Below are 23,694 nucleotides of genomic sequence, written 5' to 3'. Positions count from 1 at the left end.
GTTACACACAATGAGTGGACAGCATAATTGATGTTATATTGTACAGATTGAAATGATGGATTGTGTGTTATTTTATTTATAATGATATGGTTTGGGCCAGAGTGGAATGTCCTTTTGTTAATTCATTTCTATTTAGACATTTCAATTATGCTATGATTATATAAATAATAATTTGCATTGCATGTACTTGAATCTACTAGTTAATATTATTTTAAAGTAGCAATATGTTTTACTTGAGTAGCTACAGTCTGCCTAGTCTACCCACCTCTGAGTGTAACCTTAATTCATACAATGGAGTCAAAGTGTATTAGACAGAAGAAGACAATCTAGCAGTGCTTCAGTACTTAATAAAAAAAAGAACAAGAAACATGGCTGTAATGACAAAAAATAACTTGGTGAAATTAGGAATACGCTAATAACAAACATGCATACAAAAAGAACTGAATGGGCAAGCATCATTTCATTTCATTGCATGTAATAAAGCTAATAATATCGAAATGGATCACTCTTTTTATATGTGTAACTAATAAGAACGTATGCAGTGGTGTGTGGCAAGAATGAACATTAGGATTCAAATAATCTAATTTAATCCATGAATATGAATTGTATTGAACCATTCAACTCATGTTAATGTCCTAAGAATGACGTGTTTCTTTCACACGTAGGGGTTGCACACAAGGTTCCACTGCTACTGGTAGAGGGAAAAAGTGAGTGTTCATTATTTTTCTATTAAACCTACACTAAGCTTAGCCCAGGTCCAGGGCGTCTCTAACACCCTGCCAGGCGCTCTGCTCTGCTCATAGAAAATTCCACTGCCGTGCGAGGTCTCCGTCTTTAGTAAAAATAAACAAAACTACTTTGCTACTCACCGAAACAAAGGCAGTGTTGTTGAAAGTCTATTCTCCAGGGTGGGGAGCCTCTCAGGACCCCACCTTCTCTGTGTAATACACTTTTTGGGCAGAAAATAAAATATGTCAGATGGAAATTATTTTATTTACTCCACTGCGCCCTCTACAAATATGGTCAATATAAATTACGATTGACCAAATCTGTAAAGGGCGCAGGGGAGTAAATAAGATAATTTCAGTCTGGTGGACATATTTTATTTTCTGCCCAAAAAGTGTATAATACAGAGGAGGTGGGGTCCTGAGAGGCTTCCCACCCTAGAACATTAGATGTTCAAAAACACAAAACAACCTTTGTTTCGGTGAGTAGCAAAGTAGTTTTGTTTATTTTTACTAAAGATGGAAACCTTGCACGGCAGTAGAATTTCCAGTCTATGAGCAGAGCAGAGCGCCTGGCAGGGCAGGGCGTTGGAGAGAACAAACTAACGCTCTGGACCTGGGCTACACTAAGCTATAACCATAAGAATAGTCCTACAATGATCTGCTCAGATCAGCAAAGGTATCAACACCATCTATTTGTCTGTCTACAGAAAGCCGCCACCATGAGTACGGACGCAGAGATGGAGCAGTATGGCCCGGCCGCCATTTACCTCCGTAAGCCAGAGAAGGAGAGAATGGCGGCTCAAAGTGCGCCCTTTGATGCCAAATCTGCAGCATTTGTGACTGATGTTAAGGAGCTGTACGTCAAGTGTAAAATCCTAAAGAAGGAAGGTGGCCAAGTCACCATAGAAACACTCGAGACGAAGGAGGTACGTAGGTAGAGGTAGATCTGAAATAAAGTAGTGACATAGTACAATTGTAATTGCAAGACATTCTAAAGTTCTTTTTTTTTTTAGGAAAGAGTTGCAAAGGAGGCTGATGTCACCCCTATGAACCCTCCCAAGTATGACAAAATTGAGGATATGGCCATGATGACCCACCTCACTGAAGCCACTGTCCTGTATAACCTCAAAGAGCGTTATGCAGCATGGATGATCTATGTAAGGTTTTCTACATGCTGAGAACAGTACAGTATTGCACCTGTCGATAGCAAAGAAAGAAAAATACAGAGCACACGTTATATCATCAAGTGAAATCCATAGAATGACAAATTCTAACAAACTCATGGTTCTGAAGTTAACTTGCTCATTAGTTGATGCCACTTGCAACTGGTGACAGTAATCCCAGCTCTAGTGATCCGATGTCCCAGATATGTGGCATGCTCAGTGCTATGTTGTATGATGTTAATGTTCTCTCTCTTCTCCCCTTCAGACCTACTCTGGCTTGTTTTGTGCAACTGTGAACCCCTACAAGTGGCTCCCAGTGTACGACCAGGAGGTTGTAAATGCCTACAGAGGCAAGAAGCGTATTGAGGCTCCACCCCACATCTTCTCTGTCTCTGACAACGCTTATCAGTTCATGCTGATGGGTACGTACTAGTCAGGACAATGTAAAAAAAAAAAAATATATATATATATATATATATATATATATATATATATAAATATATATATCACTATAATGGTTTTGTGCTGTATCCATGACTAAAAGTTTGCTTTACATTTTACAGATAAAGAGAACCAGTCTGTACTGATCACGTAAGTTTCCCATCTAATAGGCATTAAAAAAGCAACATTGTACACAAATTCACTAACTGCATTTCTTTGAATGTTTGCATTTATAACCAGTGGAGAATCCGGTGCTGGAAAGACTGTGAACACCAAGCGTGTCATCCAGTACTTTGCAACAGCTAGTTCTGGTGGAGAAAAAGCAGCGGCCGGTAAAATCAAGGTATTTGTACAGGTTTTAACACAAAAATGTTTTTGAACATAAAGCATTTATATGCAATATTATAGCAATTCAATTTAAAATAATTCTGACCACATTTTATATTGGGCGATGTCTAAAACATTCTAGGGGTCACTGGAGGATCAGATTATTGCAGCCAATCCCTTGCTGGAGTCCTATGGTAATGCCAAGACTGTGAGGAATGACAACTCCTCTCGCTTTGTAAGTATAAATAATGACATGTTATGAGAAAACCTGCAATAATTCCACAATGTAGATGCAACTCATTATGCTATATCAAACAGGGTAAATTCATCAGAATCCATTTCGGCACAACGGGTAAACTGGCCAGTGCTGATATTGAGACATGTAAGTATGAAGTTCACAGATGATAAATGATATATGCGTTAATTTGAGGATTACATTTTGAGTTATGTACAACCCATATAGATCTGCTGGAGAAGTCTAGAGTGACCTATCAGCTTCCTGCAGAGAGAGGTTACCACATCTTTTTCCAGATGATGACCAACCACAAACCTGAGATTATTGGTAAGTGGAATTACTGATGATGCAGTGAGAACATAAATTAATGAATAAAAACCCATGTTCACCCTTTTTTAATCCCTTTTAAGAAATGTGTCTGATCTCCTCCAACCCCTACGACTTCCCGTTGATCAGCATGGGACAGATCACTGTGGCCAGCATTGATGACAAAGCGGAGCTGGACGCCACTGATGTCAGTGAACATTTTAATCTTTCTAATACTCACTGTGCTACCGAAATCAGTTGCTCTGTGTTATAAACAGTGGTTCTCAAAGTTTTCAGGCTGTGACCCCCAAAAATAATCCTATTTGAACTGGGGACCCCCCACCCTGACAAGCACTTGGAATTGTAGCAGCTGAGGCATTACATTTGGTTTGACTCGGTTCCACATGTTTTCACATTCTCACATTCTTTACATTCTTTACTCTTTCGTAGGTAATATTCGACAAATTGGCCAATGTTTGACAATTTGTATAGTATAGTTTGTTGATTACTTTTGACGAAGTAATGGTCTCATTTGTTTTATTTCAATTTGTTTATTTCATAATAGGGCATAAAAGTCCTTAAATTGTCACTTAGAAATGTGCAGATACATACCTTATACATACCAACTTATATTGTATGGTGGTTTGTTAACTGTTGAGTTGTACATACTGTAGTTCTAAATTATGTTTGTTCATCTAATGCTTAATCTTAATCTTTTGAATACATCTCTGCTTATCGACATCAGGATGCTATTGACGTCCTGGGCTTCAACGGTGAGGAAAAACAGATGATCTACAAGTTCACCGGTGCAGTGATGCATCATGGTGTCATGAAGTTCAAACAGAAGCAGCGTGAAGAACAGGCAGAACCTGATGGCACAGAGGGTGAGCTAATCTTTATTATTATTATTGTCTCCGCCAGGCCGAAAGGCTCTCCGGCACCGTGGGCTTGCTCGCAGCGAAACTGTGCACACACACTCCCTGGATGCCAGAGCAGAACCTCTGCCCCAAATTTTTCACAGGGGCCTGTTATAGCGCCACCAGGAGGCCGATTGGTGCAAAACACATTTCTTGACAGTACTCCTACAGATTTTGTCCAAACATCACGCAAATCGGTACACAGTATCTCTATAGTCATTAAACAAAACAAGTTTTTCAGATTTGTCGAATTCCAACCTGATTGACTAAAAATGTCTTCCAAAGTTTGCAGGAGTGCTCAGTTTTGAACAAAATGCCTCAAATCATGAACACAGCATGCAATTTCCGTGATATTTTGCATGCACATTCCCATTAGGTCAAGGAAGAAATTTCACTTGATTTTTTTAAAATCAGCCTCATGGTGGCGCTATAACAGGCCGATTCGTGTTTTTACCTATAACTGCACCGATCTGTGTAAAACTTTGTATGCACACTCTCTAGAGGCCAAGGAAAAACTTTTGCCTTGCATTTTTCACATCTGCCTTTTATAGCGCCACCAGGAGGCTGACTTATGTAAAACAAATTTTTTGATTGTAAGCCTTCAGATTTTATCCAAATTTCACGCAAATCTGTACACAGGATCTCTATAGTCATGTGATCAAGAAGGATCTGTTGGATGTTTCATAGTCCATCCTAATTGGCTAACATTGGCTTCCAAAGTTTGCAGGAGATGTCGGTTTACAACAAAATGCCTCAAATCATGCGCGCAGCGTGCGATTTCCGTTAATTTGTACACACACATTCCCACTAGGCCGAGGAAGAAATGCCACCCTTTTCACATTGGCCTGTTGTAGCGCCACCAGCAGGTCTAATTTAACAAAACACATTTTTGGAACAAAATGCCTCAAATCATGAAAGTAGTGTCCGATTGCCGTGAAAGGGCTAAGAAAAAATGGCACCCTTTTCACATTCGCCTATTATAGCGCCACCATGAGGCCACAATAACCTACCTGACGTGGCGGAGACCTGTGCTCCGAGGAGCACTTTTTCTAGTTATTATTATTATGATGATGATGACTATTATGTATCATTATCACGTAGGGTGAGCTGCATCTTCAACTAAGGAGTGAAAGTAATGCATACTTTGTCACAAGTATTGTATTTACTTATATTCTAAATTAACTAAGCTAAATATATTTTCAATATTATTTATTTATTTTATATATATTGGACTATTTACGGTGGCACGGTGGCACAGTTGGTTGCACTGTCGCCTCACAGCTAGAAGGTCCTGACTTTGATTCCTGCCGTGGGCGCTCGGGGCGTGGTCTCTCCTCCGCGTCAGTGCCCATACCCTAGGTGGGGTTGACGAAAGGGCCTTTCTGTGCGGAGTTTGCATTTTCTCCCCGTGTCCCCTAGGTTAGGTACCCTCACAAAAAACATGCAGTAATCTGGTCTCTATACTGCCTCCCCCTGGTCAGCATGATGGGGGGGAAAGGAACTGGTTGGAATAACGTGTTCCTTCCACGCGCTACATCCTACCGGGGAAACTACCCCCTGATGATTATTTGGTTTACCTATGATCCTAGATTATCTTTATGCATTTGACATATTAACTTGTGTTTACCTTGCTTGCTGTAAGTCACTCTCTGGATTAAGAGCGTCTGCTAAATTCTAAATGCCTAAATTTTAATTGCAAATTGTATGAACATTTCAGAGGCTGACAAGATTGGCTACCTGTTGGGTATAAACTCAGCAGAGATGCTTAAGGCATATTGCTACCCCAGAGTGAAAGTCGGAAACGAGTATGTCACTAAGGGACAAACTGTGCCACAGGTGAGTAAATTACATTATTTTCATGTTCTCATACACACCTTATATTCTCAACAGAGCATACCATAAGAACTCTAATATCTTTTTGAGTTGTGTCTTAAATCAGCTTCTGTAGATAAAATGATCCTCCAACATTATTCAAACTAATTTCTATTTATTTATTTAATGAAGAGCATACACAATATACACATCTCTGCAGAAACATGTGCAGCTCAGTCCATGCATCTCTGATTTTAACAGCATTGTTATAATGGAGAAGAAACAAGACCAGGAGACCTGGTTCTGCCAGACCCAGAATAAATTCCCTTTTATGCCCATGTATGGACGAAAGGGGGACGAAATTCAGAGGTCCCTTTTATGCCCATGTATGGACGAAAGGGGGACAAAGCCTCATGTAGGCCGACCCCTTGGGTCTGGCAAAAAAAGCGCGCACGCACGCACGCACGCACGCACGCACGCACGCACGCACGCACGCACGCACGCACGCACGCACACACACACACACACACACACACACACACACACACACACACACACACACACACACACACACACACACACACACACACACACACACACACACACAGTGCATCCAACCACAACCCCACTCAGATCAGTTAACACAGGGAAGCTGTCAGAACCTTTCCGAAAACAACCGGGACAGACTCTTCTCCATTCTAGCTTCCAAACTGTGTAACAAACTCCCCATTGCAGTTAGAACTTCAGACTCACTCCCAATCTTCCGCCGTAATATCACCTTTAAAGACTCACCTCTTAAGACTTCACCTTAGCCTGTATCACTTGCCCTAGCCTTGACGACATTGCAGGCTTATGCAAAGGCTAAAATGTCATTTAGCATGTTATGTAGACAGATGCCAGGTTCATGTGTAGACCTGGCATCCTATAGTGTGTATAGTTTCAATGTAGCCTACAGATTATAGATTTGTTTTAACATTATACTGTTTAGACTGATGATAGGTTCTTGGTTTACATATGATCCTAGATTGCATAGATTGATGTATTACCTCGTGTTTTCCTTGCTTGCTGTAAGTCGCTCTGGATTAAGTGTCTGCTAAATGCCTGAATTCTTAATTGTAAATTGTGTAATTCACACGCCTACCTATGTCCTTAGGTAATGAACTCAGTCGGTGCCTTGGCCAAGTCCCTCTATGAGAAGGAGTTCTTCTGGATGGTCATTAGGATCAACGAGATGCTGGACACCAAGCAGCAGAGAAACTTCTACATTGGTGTGCTGGACATCGCTGGTTTTGAAATCTTTGATGTAAGCATAGACTTTTTTTAAGTGGGAGACAAATTATTTTGTCACAATTACACAAAAGAGATTGGGCTAATGATATTTCCACTCACAGTTCAACACCCTGGAGCAGCTGTGCATCAACTTCACCAATGAGAAACTGCAACAGTTTTTCAACCACACCATGTTTGTTCTGGAACAAGAAGAGTACAAAAAAGAAGGCATCCCCTGGGATCTCATTGACTTCGGCATGGACCTGGCTATCTGCATTGAGCTCATTGAGAAGGTATGTACATGGACTTGGCTGTCTGCTAAGGATAAGGATAATTCCTTTTAACAGGTCGTTCATGAAAGTCCTTGCGGTCTTGTTTCCAATGAGAACCTGTGAGCAATTAGGGGTTAAGAGTCTTGCTCAGGGACAAATTTCATTTCATCGACACATATGCTGGCGTGGCCTGGAATCGAACCTGGCCAACCAGGGCCTCTGGCTCCCTAGGCGGGCTCACTAACCACTCAGCTATGGCCGCCCCTATCCTGCTTTGAGCTCATTGAGAAGGTATACTATTTGTATTATATTATCATGGACTTGGCTGTCTGTAATGAGCTCATTGAGAGGGTATACTATTATTTTGTGCTTTAATGGACATGATATTAATATTGTTTTTGTCATTTTCTCTTTTGTCTCCTTTACAAAGCCCTTGGGCATCTTCTCCATCCTTGAAGAGCAGTGCATGTTCCCAAAGTCTTCGGACAAATCTTTCGCTGAAAAGTTGCTTGACCAGCATCTTGGGAAGAACAAGGCCTTTGAGAAGCCCAAGCCTGCCAAAGGCAAGGGTGAGGCCCACTTCTCCCTGGTCCACTACGCTGGAACTGTAGACTACAGCATCACAGGTTGGCTTGAGAAGAACAAGGACCCCCTGAACGACTCTGTCATTCAGCTGTTCCAGAAGTCTTCAGTTAAACTGCTGGCTGTGTTCTATCCCCCACCTGAGCCTGAAGGTATGTTTATTAATCTCTGTGACACCAAACAATGACTCGACAAGGACTGACTGGGGAACAAGACTAATATACACATGAGGACTGATTACACATGGGATACAGCTTGGGAGACATGGACATAGAACCATGAAAACTAGAACAAGAGCATAACACAGAAATACAAGACCTTAGACAATCAGGTAAAGTCTGTGACTGTGACAGAACCCCCCCTCAGCCCCTTTCCCTGCCTGCCCACATGTAGGCCTACCTGCGCTCTCAAGCTCTTGTCCCCTCTATTCACCTGTTTCTTGGCTGTGTTTTTTCCACTTCCTGTCGGATTTCATTGGATATCATTAGTCATCTGACCGGTTTCATTGGATTTCATTGGATCAAAAGACAGGAAGTGGAACACAGTGAAAAGCCTAGGAAACAGGTGGATATGTACATGCCTCTCGTCTCCCTTTTCATCATGGACATTGGGACGTTTTTTTCATTTGTTCTTGTCCAGGATTTTGGTTTGACTTTGGTCGTTGAAAATTTGCTGTATAAATAAACTTTTAGATTTGATGTTTCTAATGAATAGATAACACAAAGAAGGGAGGCAAGAAGAAGGGTGGTTCCATGCAGACTGTGTCTAGTGCTTTCAGGGTAAGAATATATATTCATTACTATAAACATTATATCCATGTACGAAATAGGTACGTCTTTTCATGTTGGAATTAAGCAATTTCTGTATCAAAAGTTGTGAACTTGTAGATCAGCTATCTTTGAATGGCTATAGTATAAAATAGGGTTTAAGTGGTTAATGTATGTTTTAGGACAATCTAAATCTGTTAAGTAACTAGTATCTAAAGGAGAACGTTGTACTAATAAGCCTACTTGGCTCTTTTATGTCTCAATAGGAGAACTCTTTTTTTACTATTAATAATCCTACTTGGCTCTTTTATGTCTCAATAGGCGAACTTGGGGATGCTGATGACCAACTTGAGGAGCACTCACCCTCACTTTGTGCGTTGCCTGATTCCCAACGAGTCCAAGACTCCAGGTAAACACATAAAATATACAGAAGAGAAGAATATGATTCCTAACAAGTCCAAGATGCCAGAAAACACAAATGTAAACAATGATTGTGAGGCGGTCCTTTAATGACACTTGGCCAGTGTGTAACTATTTTGTCCTAATAATAATGGAGCAATATCTTTACAGGCCTGATGGAGAATTTCCTGGTCATCCATCAGCTAAGGTGTAACGGTGTCCTGGAGGGCATCAGAATCTGTAGAAAGGGCTTCCCAAGCAGAATCCCATATGCTGACTTCAAGCAGAGGTATTCATTCCTTTTTCCAGCAGCTTTTAGTTCCAAACCCATTAACGGGAGGCACGCAAAAAATAACCATGAACTTCTGAAAAACAGGTACAAAGTACTGAATGCCAGTGCATGTCCCGATGGCGCGTTCATGGACAACAAGAAAGCCTCTGAGAAGCTGCTTGGGTCCATTGACGTTCCCGTTGATGAGTACAAGTTTGGACACACCAAGGTAAACATACTGTGAACCTGGTTTATTATAAAGAGAGGACTAAAAGTTGATTTTACAGTTTAGTTACAGTGTTTGTAATATTGTGTTCAGGTGTTCTTCAAAGCTGGTCTGCTGGGTACGCTGGAGGAGATGCGAGATGAAAAGCTGTTTGCTCTGGTCACCATGACTCAGGCTCTCGCACGAGCTTACCTCATGAGGAAGGAGTTTGTTAAGATGATGGCTCTCAGGTACTTTGAAAACATAATTCATTGGATATTTACTATCATTTGTAATTGCACTTATTGTTCAATACCATTTTGTTATCAAATCACTATAATAAAAGCGTATAATAAAAGCGTTTACTTCTTCCATTACTGTCCACAATCATGACACACTTTTTCCACAGAGAGGCCGCTTTCACCATCCAATTCAACCTCCGCTCGTTCGTCGCTGTGAAACACTGGCCATGGATGAAGGTCTACTACAAGATCAAGCCTCTCCTGCAGAGCGCTGAGACTGAGAAGGAACTGGCTGCCATGAAGGAGAACTACGAGAAGATGACGACTGACCTGTCTACTGCCCTGGCCAAGAAGAAGGAACTAGAGGAGAAGATGGTGGCTCTGATACAGGAGAGAAATAACCTTGTAGTGGCAGCATCATCAGTAAGTAGGCTACACTGGACATTTTACAATTCCCTCCCTTAGATCTCAAAGCTGTAATTTCTCACACTATGCTCCCTAAGAGTCTGTACCCCCCAACAGGCAACTGCAAAAGTAAATCTTGACCAGAACAAATACTGACATGCTTTTGTGTTTTTTTTTTCTTTTTACAAGGGAGATGAAGCATTGAATGATGCTGAGGAGAGATGTGAGGGTCTTATTAAAAGTAAGATCCAGTTGGAGGCAAAGCTCAAAGAGACAACTGAGAGACTGGAGGACGAGGAGGAGATCAATGCTGAACTGACCGCCAAGAAGAGGAAGCTGGAGGATGAATGCTCTGAGCTCAAGAAGGACATTGATGACCTGGAGCTCACCTTGGCCAAAGTGGAGAAAGAGAAGCACGCCACTGAAAACAAGGTATAGATTATACACTCTCTGGGGTTTTATCAAGTTAGTAGTCGTTGCTGTCGGGAAGAAACCTCCTATATCCATATTTAAACCTTTTGTGTTTTTCGTAAATTAACGCCCTACTTTATCATACTGCAGCGTAAGACACACACAACACAAAGTAGTAGATCTGCAAGTTTGTTGATCTGATACTTTCGGTATTTTTGGATGTGAATACTGACAAGTAACTGTTTTTGACACGCGAGGTTTCCGCCCAACAGAGACCAAGTGCAATAATGGTCATTCCATGATAACAAATTCTGTTCTGCTTATATCAGTTGAAGAATCTGACCGAGGAGATGGCCTCTCAGGATGAAGGACGTATTAACACTGTCTATGTTGGGTTCATTTAGGTGAAGAACCTGACTGAGGAGATGGCCTCTCAGGATGAGGGACTTGCTAAGCTGACCAAGGAGAAAAAGGCCCTCCAAGAGGCACATCAGCAGACCCTGGATGACCTGCAGGCAGAGGAAGACAAAGTCAACACTCTGACCAAGGCCAAGACCAAGCTGGAGCAGCAAGTTGACGATGTGAGTTTTACAAAAGTGAATCAGATGTTTGGAACACATTATGTTTATTGTTTCACTGAATGATGTACAAATAATTTATCATTTTGCAGCTGGAGGGTTCTCTGGAGCAAGAGAAGAAGCTCCGCATGGACCTGGAGAGAACCAAGAGAAAGCTGGAGGGTGATCTGAAACTGGCCCAGGAATCCATAATGGACCTGGAAAATGACAAGCAGCAGTCTGATGAAAAGCTAAAGAAGTAATGTGGACCAACAATATGAAATGTCATGGAGAGAAACCACCTGCAGAATGACACTAAAATATGATGTGCTGTGTTCCACAGGAAGGACTTTGAAGTAAGCCAGCTTCTGAGTAAGATTGAGGATGAACAATCTTTGGGGGCTCAGCTACAGAAGAAGATCAAAGAACTCCAGGTATTTTATTTTCTGTAAATCATTAATAATAAGTATTATTAATAGAATTATTACTTTCAGATGTTAATCTAACATCATTAATTTGAAAGGCTCGTATTGAAGAACTGGAAGAAGAGATCGAGGCGGAGCGTGCCGCTCGTGCCAAGGTGGAGAAGCAGAGAGCTGATCTCTCCAGGGAACTTGAGGAGATCAGTGAGAGGCTTGAGGAGGCTGGAGGAGCCACTGCTGCTCAGATTGAGATGAATAAGAAGCGTGAGGCTGAGTTCCAGAAGCTGCGTCGTGACCTTGAAGAGTCCACCCTGCAGCATGAAGCCACTGCCTCTGCTCTCCGTAAGAAACAGGCTGACAGCGTGGCTGAACTGGGTGAACAGATCGACAACCTCCAGAGAGTCAAGCAGAAACTGGAGAAGGAGAAGAGTGAATACAAGATGGAGATCGATGACCTGTCCAGCAACATGGAGGCTGTTGCTAAGGCAAAGGTATGATGGAACGCCTGTGTATAATATAATTCTTGAGATAACGCTTTTTTTAAATTTTCATTTCGCCTTTATATATTCAGAAAGGTCAATCAAGGGCAAGCTCTCTTTTCTAATGACACCCTGATTACAGTAAACATAGCAAAACATTAAACAAAATAAATGACAAGATAACAGACATTTCAAATATCAAAAGAAAATACAAGTACAGACAGATCTCAGAGTATTTCTCACAAACTGTTTAAAGCGATAGAGTGAAACGAAATTCTCCAATTGTAAAACTGATTGTAGACAGTTCCACGTGTGGGGCATAGTAGTGAAAGGCAGTCTTAACCAGTTCAGATTTAACTGTGGGATGTGTTTAAAGCCAAGTAATCGTGTTGAGTGGTTATTGCAAACTCTAAATGTCAATATGTAAAATGTTAAAGATAATTAGGCAATTTCTTAATCACTTAAACCCTAGAATCCTTATTGTGGAAATGTGTCGCTTTGTGAGCTTGTCGTTCGGCTATTTTCAGCAAGAGCTTTTCCAACAATAGAAAGCGGAAAAGACAGTAGTCTTGAGGGACTCCGCTTAACCATAAGGGGTTTAAGTGGTTCAGTAAGGCTTTGTAGATAAAAAACAGTGCAGTGATGTTCTCTCCTCAAAGCTAATGATGGCCAACCCAGTGATGAGTAAGGAAACCATCTCCAGTTATAAACAGGAGGGCTGAATGATAGACTGTATCACATGGATTTACTTTTCAAATCAAAGCCATGAACCAATTAGAAAAAAAGGATGATTGAATATGTCCAATGTTCATTTACAGGGAAATCTTGAGAAGATGTGCCGCACCCTTGAGGACCAACTTAGTGAAATTAAGGCCAAGAGTGATGAGAACGTTCGCCAGATCAATGATGTTGGAGCTCAGAGAGCAAGACTGTTGACAGAGAATGGTAAATGTTCATCTTAAAGTCTACTTTGTCTACATGGTCGATGGTACTTGAGCAAATAATTAGAGATGGTGCTTTGATCAACAGTTATCCTGGGATTTTGATGATTTGTTTGAAATGTTTGAAATTAATATTTAAATTTCCAATTAGGTGAGTTTGGTCGTCAACTGGAGGAGAAAGAAGCTCTGGTCTCACAGCTCACCAGAGGCAAGCAGGCCTTCACCCAGCAGATTGAGGAGTTGAAGAGACTCAATGAAGAGGAGGTTAAGGTGAGGAACAGATTTTACCCCCTTTTGTTAGGCCTAGTTTTATACCTTTTTGTAATTTAATTCAGCTGACATTTTTTTTTCCATTTTCTATTGACAGGCAAAGAATGCCCTTGCTCATGCTGTGCAATCAGCTCGCCATGACTGTGACCTTCTGAGGGAGCAGTTTGAGGAGGAACAGGAAGCCAAGGCGGAGCTGCAGCGTGGAATGTCCAAGGCAAACGCTGAGGTGTGTCAGTGGAGGAGCAAGTATGAGACTGATGCTGTCCAACGCACTGAGGAGCTGGAGGAAGCTAAGTAAGTCATAAGTGTTGTAAACCAGTGTTTCTCAAACCTTTTGGTGTGAAGGACCCCCGCATTAATACATATATTTGGCCACGGACCACCCTATGCAAAGGTTTTGTGCTAAGCACTCCCAGAAGATTTATATTAAAATAAATTCAAAATTACTACAAAATATTGCCTGCATTAATTTGATTCCATTCAACACTGATCAACAGGAAGAAGCTAGCCCAGCGTCTTCAGGAGGCTGAAGAGCAAATCGAGGCTGTGAATTCCAAGTGCGCCTCTCTGGAGAAAACCAAACAGAGACTCCAGGGTGAAGTGGAAGACCTCATGATTGATGTGGAGAGGGCCAATGGTCTGGCTGCCAACCTTGACAAGAAACAGAGGAACTTCGATAAGGTGCTTTGACACTCATTATTTTGAAAAAAAAAAAAAAATCTTGTCTCCTTAAAGTTGGGTAAATTACACATTTCATTACAAATCATGTGCAGGTCTTGGCAGAATGGAAGCAGAAGCATGAAGAGGGTCAGGCAGAACTGGAAGGAGCTCAGAAAGAGGCTCGTTCTCTCAGCACTGAGATGTTTAAGCTGAAGAACTCCTACGAGGAGTCTCTGGACCAGCTGGAGACCATGAAGCGTGAGAATAAGAACCTGCAACGTGAGTCTTTTTCTACATCATTCTTTTAATAACAGTGAGAAAAAAAACATCATTAAATGTTCAAGATCAGTTTTGGATCAGGCTACAACTTTATTCAAATGCAAATACAAATTAGTTGCTGATTGGAAAGTTCCTCATTCATTATTTCCTTTTCAACTGCAGAGGAGATCTCAGACCTGACTGAACAGATTGGTGAGACTGGAAAGAGCATCCATGAGCTGGAGAAATCCAAGAAACAGACGGAGACAGAGAAGGCAGAGATCCAGACAGCCCTGGAGGAAGCCGAGGTAACACTTTTATCAATTGTCTATATCTTAGATTTATTAAAAAAAAGTTTTATATTCAAACAGTGTAGCCGTGTATGATGTTACATTTTGATCCTTACATTTTAGGGTACTCTGGAGCACGAGGAGTCCAAGATTCTTCGTGTCCAGCTGGAGCTCAACCAGATCAAGGGTGAGGTCGATAGGAAGCTGGCAGAGAAGGATGAAGAGATGGAACAGATCAAGAGGAACAGCCAGAGAGTGATTGACTCCATGCAGGGCACTCTGGACTCTGAGGTCAGGAGCAGAAACGATGCCCTGAGAATCAAGAAGAAGATGGAGGGAGACCTGAATGAGATGGAGGTTCAGCTGAGCCACGCCAACCGCCAGGCTGCTGAGGCCCAGAAGCAGCTGAGGAACGTCCAGGGACAGTTTAAGGTGCAAAACATATTAGTTAGACACATATTCAAACAATGTAACTGTACTGAACAAGTCACATTCTGATGTTTCTCTCACCTCAAATGTGATTTATTTTAGGATGCCCAACTGCACCTTGACGATGCTGTCAGAGGTGCAGAAGATGTGAAGGAGCAAGGTGCCATGGTGGAGCGTAGGAATGGCCTCATGGTTGCTGAGATCGAGGAGTTGAGAGCGGCTCTGGAACAGACAGAGAGAGGCCGCAAAGTGGCTGAGCAAGAACTGGTAGATGCTAGTGAGCGCGCTGGACTGTTGCACTCTCAGGTACACAAGTAAAAAAAATATATATATATATATATATATATATATATATATGCAGAATTAAAAAAATATTTACATCATGCTTACTTACATTGTTCAACTGAATCTTTATTTTAGAACACAAGCTTTTTGAACACCAAGAAGAAGCTTGAGGCTGACTTGATCCAGGTCCAAGGTGAAGTGGACGACAGTGTTCAAGAAGCAAGGAATGCTGAGGAGAAGGCCAAGAAAGCCATCACTGATGTAAGTTAGGATGCCTATTGCCCTATCCTTATCTATTAGATATCCTCATGTCATGGTTCATATTAACATACAATACAATGCAAACATGACTTTACAGGCTGCCATGATGGCCGAGGAGCTGAAGAAGGAGCAGGACACTAGTTCTCACTTGGAGAGGATGAAGAAGAACCTGGAGGTCACAGTGAAGGACCTGCAGCACCGTCTAGATGAGGCTGAGAACCTGGCTATGAAGGGAGGCAAGAAGCAGCTCCAGAAACTGGAGGGCAGGGTAAGATGTAGTTTACTTCAACACAGCTTATAGTCATAAATGATGACATAAGAAGAAATAACCTCATAATGTACAATTCAATTGTGAAGGTGCGTGAGCTGGAGGGAGAGGTTGAAGGCGCACAGAGAGGCGGAGCAGACGCTATTAAAGGTGTCCGCAAGTACGAGAGGAGAGTGAAGGAGCTGACATACCAGGTACTGTATAACATGTTCACTTTAATGACCATCATGCCTCTGACAAAATGAATAGATTGCATGAGCATACAACTATGAATGTTAGTTATGAATTCACTCTGACTTTAGACTGAAGAGGACAAGAAGAATCTTGGCAGGCTTCAGGATCTGGTAGACAAGCTGCAGATGAAGGTGAAGGGCTACAAGAGACAAGCTGAGGAAGCGGTAAGACAAATAGCATGGTGATGAATTTTCACTTGTGGCTGCCATGGGCATAGTACGGTTGGCATAGTATAACTAAGACATAATAGGAATCAGTTATGTAAAAAATAATGCTGGTATTATGTGAAGATGACCAACAGCAGAGCATGTTTCAGTGTCCATCTCGCTGCTTTCCACGAGCGGCACATAGAATCTCTAGATTGCTGTGCCTCTGCGGTATGGTATGGCCTATGCGGTATGGAAGCTGTTACTTTAACACGGATGCTAAAAAGAAAGGCAAGCTGTTCCACAACAATGCACACACTGCAGACGCAGGCTGTGTGTTTCAGGCAAATGGTAAAAGTGGACTACAGAAAGCAATAGATTTTGTTTCCTCCAAGCTGCGATTTTTCGCTCGGAGTGCTAAACCAGAACAAGAACACAGCCATGATCGCGCCGTTCCAATGAGAACCTGTCCATGCTCATTCATGTGGTCCCAAGGCACTCATGAACATGCTGCATGGGCCATTGTATTAGCCACAAACACACTTTACAATTTCATGAAATTGTCTTGTTTGGACTATAATTGCAAGATGCTCTTTTCAAATATTGAGGCTTTGAACCATCTCTATCATATTGTAGGAGGAAGCAGCCAACACTCACCTGTCCAAGTGTAGAAAGGTTCAGAATGAGCTGGAGGAGGCTGAAGAGCGTGCTGACATTGCTGAATCCCAGGTTAACAAGATGAGAGCTAAAGGTCGTGACGCCAAGGTAAATACATGTGCAATAGAAGGTTTATTAAGATGATTATCTTTAACTAAGATTTAACTAAAGATTAGTGTTGAATATCTAATAGTATATTTCTATGTTTACAGGGAAAAGATGCTGCTGAATAAGTTCTCCAATTCAAGTCACCATAAAAAGTCATAAAATATGACTGTATTACTATATGATTGTATAATAAAGGAGGCAGCAAAATCATTTTGTTTCATTGTCTCGTCAATCACTTTTTATTGTCAGGTGTGTCAGATTATTCTGGTTCCAACTCACATGTCCGCTATATAATATTTTGTAAACGCATTGCAAAGATAAATAAATGTGTATTAATTTTAGATGTTTTCAATGCAAATCACAGGATGGCTTTCAAGTGCCAAGACCTTGTCAGCATGCTCATAAAATGCTGCTCAGGATCCATCCTGTTGAGAACTGAACATTCCAAATTTAATTTCACAATGGCCACTAGCTATTGAAAGTTTTGGAAATGCAAAATGAAAGGGTTATGTAGTTTACAAGAGATTATGCATGGTGGGAAAAGGCACAAAAAAATATCAAAGCTTTTGTCAACAAAGACCAAACTGACCGATTAATTGATTTGACTATGAGGGGCCAGCCCTAGAACATGTTTACGTGCCCGCCCGCGCGAGGATACACGCACGCATGCATGCATTTTTCATTCAACAAAGAAAATATACAAAATATTAAAATAGTATTTGAAATCTTTCATAATGTTGGTGATGTCTGAGGTGGGCGGGTCCTTGGGTACCTTCAGGATGCTCACTGACGTCATCGAAGGGAGGTTTGTTTCCCTGCCCCATCCCTGTTTTTGAGCGGTGCAACCGCTCCTATAAGAGGGTTTCAGAAAAGGTTGAGAACTACTGCTTTATAGGTATTAAAAGGAGCCTCAATCAATGAATAGTTGTCATCTTAAAATAGTCACATATCACATAAAACCTTAAACTTGATTAACATTTTATCCAGGGATGCATTTTCATAGCAGGTAATCCCATGTGGTTAATAATCCAAGTTGGGATAGCTTTTATTTTGGGCTGAGAGACACAACAGTAGCCTATCACAACAAACCATAGTGAAATCTACCGGTATGGAATAAGGCTTTTACAGCAACATGTAGTGCCAAGTTTATTATTACAGTCATACATTTGCCATGTAGAATATAACTGCTGTTATTTTATGTTAACAAGCTGAACGTGTGAAGCTTGTTGCAGGCTGGTGATTAGTAATTATTAATAGATACCATGCTTAGTAATGCAATTCCTATAGGAATGTGCAAAGTCTTTACCAATGCATTCAAAATCAAAGTTCAGACAATTTACCAATATCTAGACTTTATTTATATTTGTAGACCATTGGTGTCAACATAGCATAGTTATTGTCCATCTTTTGTTACAATAGTTGTTATGCGTTTCCACACGGACCCAGTTGAGGGGAACACACACCAGAGCAGCCAGGCTGACTGAGGCAGACTGTAATTGTTATGCTACGTTCTATGTGAAAGTTTAATAAAGTGTAAGCAGCTAAAAGTGCTTCAACCGTCCATTCTTGTAAATATGAGGGGCAAGAATGAAACATGGTGGCAGCGGAAATTGGAAACTTGGAAGTAAGAGAGCAGTACAAAAGAAGAAGAAAAACAAAAACACAAACTTTTGCTGTGCAGCTAACCAGCTAGCCTGTAGCTAATAACAAGCAGTGTACTGGGGAAGACACTCTTCGGCCGGCCATGGAAGGTTTGAAACCCCCGTCAACATTATGTTTGGACTCTGGCAATCTTGCAAAGTCATGGAAATCATGGAAAGAGGAGTTTACACTGTACTTGGAGCTTTCTTTGCCAGAAGCAGAAGAAACAACGAAGGTGAAATTGTTCTACTACCTGATTGGAGAGACTGCTAGAGAACTTTGTGAAACTCTGATGAATGATGTGACTACAGCCAGGAGGACAGTGAAGAACATAATTGAAAAATTCGATGGACATTACAACCCCAAGGTAAATGAAACAGTGGAGAGGTATCGTTTTTTCATGAGAAATCAAGGACAGGATGAAAACATTGATACATATGTCACTGATCTAAGAATGTTAGCCAGCACATGCAACTTTGGACAAATAAGAGACTCACTCATACGTGATAGAATAGTATGTGGCATTATTGATTCAGGACTGAGAGAGAGATTGCTCAGGGAGGACAACCTGACATTGGACAAATGCCTACAGTTGTGCAGGGCTACAGAACTGTCACGTGAAAATAGTAGAACCCTTGCAAGACATACAGTGGAGGAGGTGCACATGATGAAACAGACAGCATGGCAGGATAAGAACACAAACACAGTTTCATGCAAATTCTGTGGTAATACACATGAAAGGGATAAGAACAAGTGTCCAGCCTTTGGAAAGCGCTGCAAAAAATGTGGCAAAGAAAATCATTTTGCTGTCAAATGTAAAACCACACAGGATAAAGACAAGAAAGGAAGACAAGTACACCAAGTGACTGAACAGTACAGTGAGGAATATGAGGACATCTTGAGTGTCACCACTACAGAGATACTGACAGTGACTGGTAAAGAGGCCGGGGATGACAAAGCCAAGAACAGCCAGCTTTTCGCAGGGATGCTAATTGGCAAGGAGCTGGTGAAGTTTCAGATAGACTGTGGAGCTAGCTGTAATGTCATCCCTGTGAATCTATTGAGTCCTGAAACTCAACTGGAGAGCACTAAGACAGTGCTGGTAATGTACAACAAGACCAGGCTGCATCCACTAGGCAAATGCAAGGTGAAGGTGAGAAATCCAAGGAACCAAAAACAGTACCGCCTGGAGTTTGAGGTGGTGAATGAGGACTGTAGACTACCACTGTTGGGAAAGAAGGCAAGCGAAGCCATGAAACTCATTAAAGTACAGTATGAGAACATACTAGCTATTGACAGTATTGTCACTGAAGTGAAATCAGCCCACGGTGGTCTACACATGCAACAAATACAGAAGGAGTACAGTGATGTGTTCACAGGTGACGGCTGCCTGGAAGGAGAGTACAAGATCGAGATCGACGAGAGGGTGGAGCCGGTGAAACTCCCCAAACGACGAGTCCCGGTTGCCATGATGACTCCTCTCAAGTTAGAGCTGCAGGATCTACAAAGGAGAGAGATCATCACACCTGTGGAGAAAAGCACAGACTGGATAAGTAGTCTTGTCACAGTGCAGAAACCCAATGGCAAGCCAAGAATATGTATTGATCCAAGACCACTGAACAAGGCTCTAAAGAGGAGCCATTTCCCACTTCCTACCATTGAGGACATCCTTCCAGACCTGTCGAGAGCAAAGGTGTTCACAGTCTGTGATGTCAAACATGGCTTTTGGCATGTGAAATTGGAGGAGGAGTCAAGCTATCTAACTACTGTACATTTGCTACACCGTTTGGCAGATTTAGGTGGCTCAAGATGCCTATGGGAATCAGCGCAGCACCTGAGATTTTCCAGCGGATGCTGACTCAAGCACTGGAGGGTCTGCCAGGCATCTACATCATAACTGATGACGTATTGATCACAGGAGAAGGTGATACGCAAGAAAAGGCCTTCAAAGACCATGAATTGACCCCGAGAAGATCAGGGCAGTGAGGGACATGCCGAGACCAACTGACGTGAAGGGTGTACAGAGACTGATGGGCATGGTAAATTATCTCTCTAAATTCTACAAACACCTGTCAGATGACTGTGAGATTGTGAGACAGCTCACACACAAGGAAAATATGTGGGAATGGACAGAAATGCACAAAGTAGCATTCAGCAGGCTCAAGGACAATATAGCCAAAACACCAGTACTGAAGTACTATGACCCACAAGAGGAACTGACATTGCAGTGTGATGCTTCAGAAACGGGGCTGGGAGCAGCACTGACTCAAAAAGGGAAACCTGTAGCATTCGGGAGCAGAGCACTGACACCAACCGAAAGGGGCTATGCCCAAATATAAAAGGAATGTTTAGCTATTGTCTATGGCATGGAAAAGTTCCATCAATACACTGGCCGGAAAGTGACAGTACAGAGTGACCATAAGCCGTTGGAGAACATTGTCAAGAAGCCACTGTTAAGTGCACCAAAGAGACTCCAACGTATGCTGCTCAGACTTCAGAGGTATGATTTTGATGTGATTTATGTCCCAGGTTGTGACATGCTACTTGCAGATACATTGAGTAGAGCATACTTACCAGAGAGCTCATCTGCAGGAACAGTGGAAGTGGAGATTGAGACGGTCAATATGGTGGCCTAATTGCCTATCTCTGAAGAGAGACTGAGCACAATCCGCTCTGCTACACAAGGAGACAAAACGCTACAGACACTGAGCAACACCATTCAGAAGGGATGGCCTAAACATAAGAAAGACACACCGATGGATATCATGCACTACTACTCATTCCAGGAGGAACTGAGTATACAGGATGACATCATCTTCAGAGAGGAGAGAGCTGTCATCCCATATTCACTACAAAGGGACATCACCCGCCGGATTCACTCCTCTCACCTGAGGCATGCCTCAGGCGTGCGAGAGAATGTGTCTACTGGCCGGGAATGAATGAACAGATAAAAACATTCATAGTGAAATGTGACATTTGCAGATCAGTTGACACGAAACAACAAAAAGAGACACTACATCCACATGAGGTACCAGGCAGACCATGGGCCAAGGTTGGTACAGATTTGTTTACCTTTAACGATAAGAACTTCCTCATTACAGTGGACTACTATTCCAACTTTTGGGAAGTTGACTACCTACCTGATACAAAGTCGAGTACTGTCATAAGGAAGCTGAAGGCTCACTTTTCCCGTCAGGGGATTCCGCTTATTCTTTTTCCAGACAATGGGCCCCAGTATTCGTCCCAGGAGTTCCAGCGTTTCAGTCAGCTGTGGGAGTTCGAGCACAAAACGTCATCTCCTGGATACCCACAGAGCAACGGGAAGGCCGAGTCTGCTGTGAAAACTGCAAAACGACTGATGCTGAAAGCTAAGGCAGCGGGACAGGACCCGTACCTGGCTATGTTGGATCACCGCAACACACCTACTCAAGGGCTGACTACAAGCCCGGCCCAGAGACTGCTTAGCAGGAGGAACAGAACTCTACAACCTACTCGGGACAGTCTTCTACAACCCGAGGTGAAACAGACAACACAAGAGCAGATTGACAGGCAGGAGAAGCAAGCCACATACAGTACTACAACAGGACAGCGAAGGACATGGACATGCTCAAACAGGGAGACCGTGTTAGAGTTCAGCCTTACGAACCACACACGATCTGGAGGACGGCTACTGTGGTGGAGCCTGTTGACCACAGGTCCTACACGGTGCAACTGGAGAATGGAGGTGTTCTAAGGAGGAATCGACGTCACCTGAGACGGGACCAGGGAACAGTACCGAGTGTGACAGCCCGTACGGTGACTGTTGACACTCACACGACTCCAGAAACTGTTACAACCCCTGACGGAGGCATGTGTGATACACAACAGACTGTGACTACCAGAGCTGGCCGACCAGTTGTTAGGCCACAGTACTTGCAGGACTATGCACACTGATGTGATGTGACTCAAGGTCTTTGGGGGGACTGAGGGCAAACACAGAACTTTGGGGGGGGGATAAAAACTTTTTTTTTTAAAAAGGGACATGTTGAGTGAAAATTGTATTTTGAAAATTGTACTTAAAAAAATAATAATAATGTGATTTTGTACCTACACTTAAAAAGAAAAAGAAAAAGGATGTTACAATAGTTGTTATGTTATGTTTCCACACGGACCCAGTTGAGGGGAACACACACCAGAGCAGCCAGGCTGACTGAGGCAGACTGTAATTGTTATGCTAGCGTTACTTTTCAGCCGTTGCCCGGCATGCCCGCACACCCCCGGTTGCGCAGCCTCTCATCTCTAGTAAAAATAAAAAATACATTTTCGCTACTCACCAAAACAAAGATTGTTTTAAGATGTTGAAAGCCTACTCTCCTTTGTGGGAACCCTCGGAGCTGCAGCTGCTCACCTCACGTCTGAAATACACTTTCAGGACAGAAAAGAAAAAAATTCCAGCGGATGAAATGTTGATGTTGTCAACAGAAAACATCCATTGACCAAATCTGTAGGGGGCGCAGTGGAGTAACTAAATCATTTTTCCATCCGGTTGAATATTTTCTTTTCTGGCCAAACAGTGTATTTTAGATATGAGGTCCCTCAGAGTGTTCCCACTCTTTGTTTTGGTGAGTAGCATTATGATCTATGGACCGTTTGTAAACACAAACGGTATCAGTGGCCGTCCCCCAGAGGGAAAACAAATCACCAGCGATGGTGCCTTACCTTGTCTTGCAGCACGCCGAAAATAGCATCTAATTATTGCCTGTAGAATCAGCGTCCGTGCATGTTAATTCACCGCACCTGAAAGAAATCCTCCACAATCCTCCATTACAAACTAAAGAGTGTCCGCCCAGCACCAGCGACATCATGCTGAAACACATCAAAAGAAGCAGCACTGGTGCAGCCATAAAAAGCTGGAGAAGCGGCCAGTGAGAGACAAACCGTTTGTTTAAGAGTCATAAAATGTGTTTGTGGCGCACGTTAGAGCGTGCGTTCTAGTTCATGGTAATTTGTTTGTTTGATGTCTTGAAGCTAAAGCAACGCTATTGTTTCATTTAAAA

The 23,694-nt window shown here is 42.3% G+C and overlaps 1 pseudogene across 1 annotated transcript; it reads left to right on the top strand.

Moving 5' to 3' along the window:
- Positions 1 to 1,447: 1,447 nt before the first annotated feature.
- Positions 1,448 to 14,945, top strand: LOC311060781 (myosin heavy chain, fast skeletal muscle-like; annotated as a pseudogene). Its single transcript has 32 exons — positions 1,448 to 1,654; positions 1,742 to 1,885; positions 2,157 to 2,313; positions 2,455 to 2,482; positions 2,573 to 2,675; positions 2,802 to 2,894; positions 2,978 to 3,041; positions 3,123 to 3,221; positions 3,305 to 3,408; positions 3,946 to 4,084; positions 5,835 to 5,953; positions 7,083 to 7,232; positions 7,321 to 7,491; positions 7,901 to 8,204; positions 8,767 to 8,831; positions 9,141 to 9,228; positions 9,390 to 9,507; positions 9,595 to 9,718; positions 9,809 to 9,945; positions 10,104 to 10,363; positions 10,535 to 10,773; positions 11,157 to 11,333; positions 11,423 to 11,568; positions 11,653 to 11,743; positions 11,833 to 12,222; positions 13,029 to 13,155; positions 13,303 to 13,421; positions 13,519 to 13,715; positions 13,919 to 14,102; positions 14,195 to 14,360; positions 14,523 to 14,647; positions 14,753 to 14,945. The product of its transcript is annotated as a myosin heavy chain, fast skeletal muscle-like (transcript).
- The last annotated feature ends 8,749 nt before the right edge of the window (positions 14,946 to 23,694 follow it).

The sequence above is a fragment of the Gymnoscopelus microlampas genome (assembly GCF_963454915.1).
Source record: "Gymnoscopelus microlampas genome assembly, chromosome: 14".
Lineage (NCBI taxonomy): Eukaryota > Metazoa > Chordata > Actinopteri > Myctophiformes > Myctophidae > Gymnoscopelus > Gymnoscopelus microlampas.
This window is presented reverse-complemented; position numbering and strand designations above follow the sequence as displayed.